The sequence below is a fragment of the Micropterus dolomieu genome, linkage group LG06 (genome assembly GCF_021292245.1).
Source record: "Micropterus dolomieu isolate WLL.071019.BEF.003 ecotype Adirondacks linkage group LG06, ASM2129224v1, whole genome shotgun sequence".
Lineage (NCBI taxonomy): Eukaryota > Metazoa > Chordata > Actinopteri > Centrarchiformes > Centrarchidae > Micropterus > Micropterus dolomieu.
This window is the reverse complement of record NC_060155.1, coordinates 125,858-135,448: the sequence shown is the minus strand read 5'-3', so window position 1 is coordinate 135,448 and position 9,591 is coordinate 125,858. Positions and strand designations below refer to the sequence as shown.

Genomic DNA, 9,591 nt, shown 5'->3' with positions numbered 1-9,591 from the left:
TAAAATCACTGATTTATTTTCAACTATTTCTCTTATTTTCTTACTGGGTGCACCCTATTTTCAATAACTCAAAATCTAAATCCTCAATATTCACTTCCGGTGAAGGACCTTAATAAACACTACCTGTTTCCAAATTATCACTTCACATCTCACATCAACTTGATAATCGTTCGCTTTTCACTGTATGAGCGATAGCCAAAGCCACAACAACCAGGACATCATAGTACACCATATAAACCAAATTAATTCTCAGTTCTGCAGACACCAGGGATGCGCTTCCAAAGGGATGAGGAAGGTAATTGTCCATTCAAAGTCCAAAATAAAAAATAGAGTCAGAGTCTGAAAATGTGGGGTTGCGCAAGTGGTGCTGGAATATCAGTAAATGTAAATGCTCCGTACTTGTATAGCGCCTTTCTAGTCTTTTCGACCACTCAAAGCGCTTTTACACTACATCTGCATTCACCAGTCACACACATTCATAGACTGAGCCTAAGTGCTCAAACGGAAACTAACATTCACACTCACTCATACACTGGCGGAATAGCCGCCAGGGGCAATTCGGGGTTCAGTATCTTGCCCAAGGACACTTCGACACGCAACCAGGGGGAGCCAGGGATTGAACCGCCGACCTTCCGATTAACGGCCAACACGCTCTACAAAAGTACAAAAGTGGTGCTGGTTTTGTGCAGTTTATGCTGGTTATCCTACCGCCGTGGCAGGAGAGGGGTAAGCTCAGCAGGGTTAGCTCAGATTTCCTCACTTCAGGGATCTTCAATCCAGGGATCTCAAGGTCTCATCTGGATTGGCTCCCCATCAACTTTAACTCAGCTCAAAGGAAAAAAAACCTGGCCTGCTGTCATTGAAAAGTTCTTTAGTCAATAGCCTTCTTAAATGCATTTCTCAAGTATTCATTCCTTTAACTTTAACCAAAATATATACATATAATGCAAATAGCACAATTAACTTTTTTTTTCCAAATACCTCTTACATCAAATGAATTACTGAATAAAATAGACCCAAGTTTCTATTTTAACCTAACACTGCTTAAAAATTCTTAAATATAAAGAACAATGTTGCAGAAAATGAAGACACGCAGTGCAAATGCAACAGATTCACCCTGAACAATGAAATGTCTGACAAAACATAACTTATGTAGCTTCAGTATTAAAACATAGCTTTACCAGCCAGAAAAACATTGAGCACTTAAACACTTTTTATATTCCCTCAATTGAGTTGAACAGTTGTCAACCGATTAACTTTAGTTGAAGTCTACAACGGTAGGCTAATTGCACTGTTCATCACTCAATGCTAATTTTGTTAGCTGTAGGCCCATGCACTTTAACTTTCTAGCTTAGCCTAGCACCTTGTGACGCAGCATTTAATTATTTTTTTATTTGGGGATTTCTCTCTCTCATTCGGCAGGTTTCAGTGAACAGGGCCTCACACACGCACACATCTACAGTCTTGAAATAAAGTACAGACTGTTATCACTCTTATTTGACAACTTATTATTGTGATTTTACTGTTTTATCTGAGCTATGTTTTTACCGTTCAGAAACAGCTCCTCTCCCACAGTGTCACCCAGCGTCTGACTGGCACATGCAGTCTAGCCTGCTATGTTGCTGTAGACCTGCGCTCTCATTGGCTAAGACACTTCAGTGTTGTTAACCCTTTGTGACCTGGGTTACAGTAGCGTGAGAGCGTGTGAAAATTGTCAATTGTCAATCTCATGCTTAACGCCTGAGAGTTGGCAGCTCTGTGGCTAACATTACTGAAAGGTTAAGCAAGCTAAAGCTTTGCTAGTCTGTTAGCTCCATCATGGTGCTTTTTAACACATTTTTTGTCCAGAAATTTGGCCATTTTATTTTTGGCTTTCCTTTTTTTGGGCCCCTGACTATGGAACATCCAAAGTGACAGAACTGAATGAAAGAATAAATAAATAAATGGGGAAATAAATGCAAGAAAGAATGAATGAATAAAAGAATAAATAAATAAATGCGGAAATATATCAAAGAAAAAATGAATGAATAAAAGAATAAATAAATAAATGCAGAAATATATCAAAGAAAGAATGAATGAATAAAAGAATAAATGCAGAAATATATCAAAGAAAGAATGAAAGAATAAAAGAATAAATACATACATTTGCTTTTGCCTTTCCCCAAGGAGACCTATTGTCATTGCTTTTCCCTTAGAGACCTATGTGTATTGCTTTTTCCTTCCTCTTCCTTAACTGTCAATCAACGTGTTGTGGCCCACCCACTAAGTCCAACTAATCACTCACAGAAGTATTTCTCTCCATGATCAGAGATGTATAAAGGTTTGATACACACTCCATACCAGTTGGTGGCGGTAACGCACCAATTCGTTGTTTGCCAACTGACAATAAAAGCACAAGGAAGAAGAAGAAGAAGAAGAAGAAGAAGGAAGAAGAAGCTAATGTTAGACGGAACCAGCACAAGTCAATGTGATCTAAATGCAGAAGTCCATTTACCGGAGATAACTGTAAGAGAGAGAGGGAGAGGAAGAGGGCGGAGAGGCAGAGGTGTTGGAGGTGCAGTCAGGGCAAGGAGAGGCAGAGGACCTACCTAGAGTGATGGCTCAATAGAGGACGAAGAAAAAGTGGAAGCCCTCCAAAGGAACCTGAGGGCTGTTACCGAGGTTTGTATTCATAAGGTTGTTGTAACGTTATTATATTCTGACCTGTTTGCACTTTATGACAAACCCCAGCACACAGTGTTAACGTTATTTACATAGCAGCTCTGTGCACTGTACCCCTGGTACTGTAACATTAGATAGTAGTAACATGTCATTTACTGGGCAACAATGATTATATGAAGCCATATTATACAAGTTGAGCAAACACTGGCCAGCCTACAAACCCTAATATGCAGTACCATGTTGCCAACATAATGTCATGCAACTTCTAAAGCCTTATTTTATCAGAATCACAAATTCTTTATTGATACCCAAGGTAAACTGTAATTTAGGCTACCTATAGAAAATAATATGCGCTGGTCACAGTGGACTTGGCAGAATAAGATCAAACATGTACAAATTGGAAAAACATGAAATAACCGCTGGAGGAGGGTAGGAACAGAATTTAATGTTAATAAATTTCTTTTTTTGAAGAGTAAAAGCTATGACTTTGTCAGTGAACTGAAGTTCTTTCCCTTGTGATGCTGCCTGACAAGTACCAGGACACATGCAAGGTGATCTCCTATGGGGATCCTTCCACATCAGATGGTGGTTGGAATAACGGTCCTGTTGAAGAAGGTGCCATCAAACAGAGTTACAGACTATATTGTAATGTAAATATCATTCAGTGACATGTAATATGGTACAACATAGGCAACAAATTTGTGTAACTTACCAAGACCTCTTCTGACTTGTCTCTGCAACAAGTCTGATGTGGCTGGTGCAGTTACAGGGGGCACCAAACCAAGCTGTCTGGGGTCATCTGGGAGAAGGCTCCTCCTTCTAGGCATCCCCACTCCACTTGTGAGTCTGTTCTTCACAATCCTTCTTTGCAACTCGGAAATGTATCTGTAGGTTTTTCAAGGCTTTCAAGGCATATACGCTGTATCTTCTAGCGTTCTTCTTGAAACTGAAATTACACAAATTACAACCATTTAATATCAGTTTGTAAGTAGAACAAGAGAAAGCCTTGAGTGTAAAGACAATCAGTTGCATATAAAACATGGGCTGAATATTGTTCTATGAATGGGAATATTATACGTTTTAAGTTTTAAAGTGTAAAACGTACATCTCTTTGCCGTCCAACGTTTTCATTGTTGGTCAGTTCTGGTGGAAATTGTAGTCCAAAGCAGCAAGCAGAACTCTTGCCTCATAAACTGGGGGGCTGAAAGTATAGCGCTTGCTGGCACACATCAGGATATGATTCTGGAATGACTCTAGGTCTGCAGTCGATCTGATAGAACAAACAAATACATACTTCTGTGTACATGAGCAGTAAGCATAAATATTACTAATATACATCAATGTGAAAAAGTATAGCCACACTACCTGAATCGCAGATAGTTGTGAACATCTTTCTGCCACCTCTTATCGAGAACTATATCCACTAAAGCTTTGTGGCACTGGGAGTCTCTCTGGATCCACATCTTTCCCCGCATTTGATCCGATTCAAGGTGCTCGTGTTTGCAACTTCCCATAGTGTAGGTGTGAATGTTGCAGACATGGTGAAGGATGCCAACCCATAATGCCTGCAAAACATAAAAATGCACTATAAATATGTCCTTAATATAGCAATTAATGAAATTACCCAAAGATATAATAAAATTGTGTGCTTACAAGAAACTGCCCACGTGTGTCGGCAGTCTTGCAACACCACCAAAATGGTTGACTATGTCCTTCAGCCAGTTGAAGAGGATGGACTCTCCTTTTATCTTTGCTGCCTTGAAAAGAGAAAAATAGATATTACTGTAAAATACAGGCATTCAACTATAGTCTGTGTGTAGAGGTGAAAGTGTAAATGTTCAACACCCCCCAAAACAAAGAAAACACTAAATGATTACACCAAATGTCTAGAATGATTAACACATCTTCTGGCAGAGGAAAGTAAACAAAATCTGTTGTCTTTGAGTGCAATGAAACCTTCCATACTGTCATCCATCAACTGCACATACTGTAGTTCAATAACCCTGATGTACAGAATAGTAACTTTATTTTTAGTTTAGTTGTTGCCAGACAACAAAATGTTGGTGGACAAGAGAAAATTTCCAGCTTGCATCCCAAACTTCATCACAGGCTGGGAATTCCACCTCCACAAGCTGTGTCCATTATATCTAAAAGTCCCACAGAAGAAACATTTGCTTTTGTCATGTACAGCACTGGCTTTTGGTATAACCTTTCATTTTATACTAATTTAAAGTTTTGATATTCTGTGATTGTCTGGACTTACCCATTCGATAGTAGCTGCTGTTCCCTTGGTGGTGATGTTGATCTCAAAGGGTGCAACAGAGTTGCACGGCGCACCAGTCCTCAGAAGGCCAGTGCATTTATCCACAGGCAGGATCAGAAATGTAGCCAGTTGTCTTAAGCAGTTCTCGTACACTATGGAGGCTCTGACACCTATGATGTCATCTTCACAAAGGACATTCTGTGGTTCTGGGAAAACAGGGTTATGATCACAGGGAGAAGGCTCATCAGGAGCGTCTTCATGTGCAGGCAAGGAAGTCCATTGATAGAGTGTGCTTTCTTCAGTGCACCACCCATTCTATTGAGGCACAAAAATCTGTAGTAAACAAACACCACAAAACAATTGCAAATTAAGACAAATAACACAAATAACACACCGTATAGAAATCGGTGGAAGATCCTCTTCATCAGAGCTGAAACCATTCTGTCCATCATCTCTTTCAAGGGAGTAAGATGAAGCTTTATCTGCCCATAATAACAACTTTCAGATAAAAACAAGTTCTCAAATAATATCACTGAAAAATAGTACATGTAATTAGGAAGTACTACTTACACACATTTTCCTCCAAGTCCTCTTCAACACTGCTCATGTCATGTAAGCTGCAAAAAACATATAACAAATATATATTATGAACATTTGGAGAAAAGCAATACAGGGCTAAAAGTTATGATGTGTACATGTTACCTTTGTTCAAGGCCCTGAATTTTTGTGGCTTCTGGAATGACATCAAGATGCTCATCTCTGTAAAGAATAACCAGAGCAAGTTGTGTAAATTCCACATATGCTCATTCACCAGTAGATATAGACCAAAAATAAAATAACACACTATTACACACTAATCATAAAGATCATGTTTCTAATCAAAGCTATAAGGACAAAATTAATATATTGTTATGTATGACTTACCGGTCTGTTCCACTAGAAGCACCAATGCTAGACAATGCTGGAGCTGGGACTTGCAAAGATTTTCTCTTCAAGGGAGTCGATGTTGCAGGACCTGTCTCGTAGCTGGAGAAACAGCAGCAGCCTCAATAAATGAAGTGCTACATGACTGTAATACATTACTGTACTGTAATCCACAATGTGTTACATCTTTGTAGGGTTTGCTCATCTTGTCTAATAAATTGAACATCCCAAAAACTATCACATCTAGTGCAAGTATGATCACCGACAGACAACATGGAAAACGTAAGCCAAGAGTGTGTAAAAAATGTCCCTGTTTCTGTACCACAGTCCATTATAAAACACATCATGGGTAAGTTTACAAAGCCATAGTCAGGTGAGGATCAAGGGTGCTCTACAATATAATATAACACAAATAAATACTGAGTGCCATAATTTGAGCTTGTGGTAACCTTTGTATGCACTGTAGAAGCAATACAAACAAATATGTTGTTTCTAATGTAAATTCTGACAATAAGCATAATTAGTCACTTGATAAGCACACAGTGTTGTTATCATAATGCTGTTAGCAGTAAAAATAAATGTTTTCCCCCAGGGCAGTAAACATTTAGCTTGCTAATCTGAACCACCATGCTCCATGCAATGTTACGGTTTTTTAGCTAATTGTAATCATCAGCTGATTGTCTCACAAACACAAAAGACACATTTCTGTTCACTAAACGAAGCTGAAGCGCTGGAGAACAACCTTCGAAATAACAATCTGCTGTGAGCTGTAGGCTAACGTTACTGTTTTGCGGTCAATAATACTAATCAGCTGATTGTCTCACGAACGTAACCGGCACATTTATCCCCACATAGCAAAGCCATAACACAGCGAGGGAGAAGAACCACATGAAACAATCCAACTACATATTTTACACCACTGACAAGGGAAAAGTCACTTCTCACGGTGTCTATGGCTAGCTTCTGGCTAATGCTAACATTATCAAACAAGCTTTCATTTCCAATGCTAAAGTTGGAATACCTTACCTGTCCATCAGAAAACTGGCAACCTCGGCGTCGTTTGAAAACATTTTCCCCTCATTAGACCCTTCCATCTGGGAAAAGCCACACCGATGTTTACCCGTGATTTCTGCCTGCGTCACTCCCATATAAGTCTGGCTTCATCATGCTTTCGCTTCTTCGAAGCAGATTCACCCTCCGTCGGCTCTTGTGCTAAATAATAGCTGTGGTCCTCCATTTGTCCAAAATTCCAATACTAATAAAGGAGAGCTTCTACTACTACCTAGTAGTTAGTTCTTCTGTTGCTTCTCTTTCAACGTGGTGACGAAAGCGCTGTTTGTTCGCTGTAGGCTACGGTAGAAACATGATGACACAATATGTCGACCTCCACAGCAGGGGGTGCCTCTGTATGTAGATAGAAATAGCTCATTCTAAGGTAATAAAAACATAAGGGTTCATTATGCAAGGTCTTTATACACCACTGAAAACATAGTTATGGATATTATATTGCAATTCTGTCAATAGCGGATAGATATATTATACACTGAACCTTTAACTAACTACTATAGGCTATTTATGTTATATTAAGTTGTTGCAGTTAAACTGCCATCCTTTTAATTAACACCTAAAACACTGCTGAGGGTGCAACTGTGTGTACACGTTGTCACAGTTAGCCATGGTTTTCGTTCACTTTCGGTGTCATGCACCTGGAACGCTTTGATGTGGGAAGTCGGAAGTTTCAACTGGGAAATATCCCAGTTCCGACCGGTCTTGAACGCAGCATAACTCCTTCTAAACTTTCTACCAATCATAACACTCTTCCAGGGACAGCATATCCACACTGAAGATAGTATCAATCATCGGCTGCTAGACCTGACTTAGTGGGTGGGCCACAACACGTTGATTGACAGTTAAGGAAGAGGAAGGAAAAAGCAATACACATAGTTCTCTAAGGGAAAATGACAATAGGTCTGCTTGGGGAAAGGCAAAAGCAAATGTATGTATTTATTCTTTTATTCATTCATTCTTTCTTTGATATATTTCCCCATTTATTTATTTATTCTTTTATTCATTCATTCTTTCTTGCATTTATTTCCCCATTTATTTATTCATTCTTTCTTTCAGTTCTGTCACTTTGGATGTTCCATACCTGACAGGCAGCAGTGTTCACTTAAAGCGACTCCCTTTACATTTGAACGGCTGAATGTTTCGACTGTACCATTTTTGACAACAGCAGGGGGTGGGTTATCAGGTGACAAGTATGAAATATGATTTAATGATAATAATACATTAATTTATCATCTAAAAAGTTTTGTCATACATAACACTGTAGGTTAAGTGTTGTACTTGATACCATTTAAGGGTCAACCATGGGGGGCCATCTGTACCCTTTGACACCTCCTGACGGCGGGCCCGGTGAGGACACCGTGTCAGGATGTAGCCCTGTATGCACTCCCGAGTCTCTCTCCGACCACAGCGACAACACCGCAGCTAACAACATGCAGGCGACTAAGACCACAAACCATTGACTCCAACATAAACTCCACGTAAGAATACAAAACAACAATAAAGGTTTATGTTCTGTCTGTCAGACCAAACGAGAATCAGATGATGTTCGGTAAAAACAGTCACATCAGAAAGTCAAGGAGAGAGTCACGTTAGCTCGCTGGCTAACCCTGAGCAATTGCTAACTTTATATGGTGCAATATATAATATGTAACATTATGGCTTTCCACATTACTTCACCAACTAACATAACCCATGTTACTATCCTGTGTACCACCAGTATCATGTCAAAGTGTTGATTTAGCCTGCAAGAAATTATGCAACTGTATAAAGCAAATGTGGAGCGATTTGTTTACTAGCCTATAGTGATGCAGGCAGAGCAGCCAACAACCCAGAGGAATAGCCATCCACTGACACTACAGTAAAGTTACTTACTGCGGTCTAACTGTTATAAAATGTGACACAGTCTCTATAATATTCAGCCCAGCTCAGCAGGCGATCTAATGCTGTAGCATGTCGGCTAAATGCAGTAAATGTAACGTTATCATGTAACGAACATGGATTAGTTCAACCTCAAGCTGATAAAAAATATTACTTACTTTTAGTCTTTACAGTAGTAATGTGGATCTTATTGTGTCTATCCTAGCAGTCTGGTTTAATATTCAAATAATGCATAGACTGTAAAACATTATAAACTTGCCAAAAACAAAATGTAAATCATGTGTAATCTAAATGATTGATACACATTATGTGGGAAAAATCTTGTATTGCTGAAATCTATTCAAATGCATAGGTTTGCATGTGGACAGTATGGAAAGGTCCCTCCCCACAATTTTGGGAGGACAGAATTGTTCCCACCAATATTTGAGTGAACACATTCACATTATCTTTGGAGTGAAGTCCTATTAGATAACTGTAGTGTTTCATTAACTCAAAGAAACTTTGTCTCTGAACATAATCCAGGCAGCCATTTCAATGTCACCCCAAAGTAATTAGGAAAAGAATTTAATAAGCAAATATAAATTCTAGGAGTCAGGGTTGTTCAGGACAATAAACAATGCTGAGACACAGAGAGAGAGAGAGACAGTAGCCAGCCACAAACAACTGTTTCTATGTGTCCCCCGCCTGCTGAAGTGCTTCAACAGAAATATGAGCTCAATCAGCCAGATGGTGGCGCTTCATTAATTATGGCACAAAAATGCAATTTTGGAAAGCCCCTGACACAAGTCCAAATGACA

At 39.3% G+C, this 9,591-nt stretch overlaps 1 long non-coding RNA gene across 1 annotated transcript; it reads right to left on the bottom strand.

Moving 5' to 3' along the window:
• Nucleotides 1-3,809: 3,809 nt before the first annotated feature.
• LOC123971881 lies at nucleotides 3,810-4,413 on the bottom strand. Its single transcript, XR_006825319.1, has 3 exons — nucleotides 4,315-4,413; nucleotides 4,027-4,226; nucleotides 3,810-3,931 (listed from the first exon to the last, which is right to left on the bottom strand). It is a non-coding gene; the product is annotated as an uncharacterized LOC123971881 (long non-coding RNA).
• Between the last annotated feature and the right edge of the window lie 5,178 nt (nucleotides 4,414-9,591).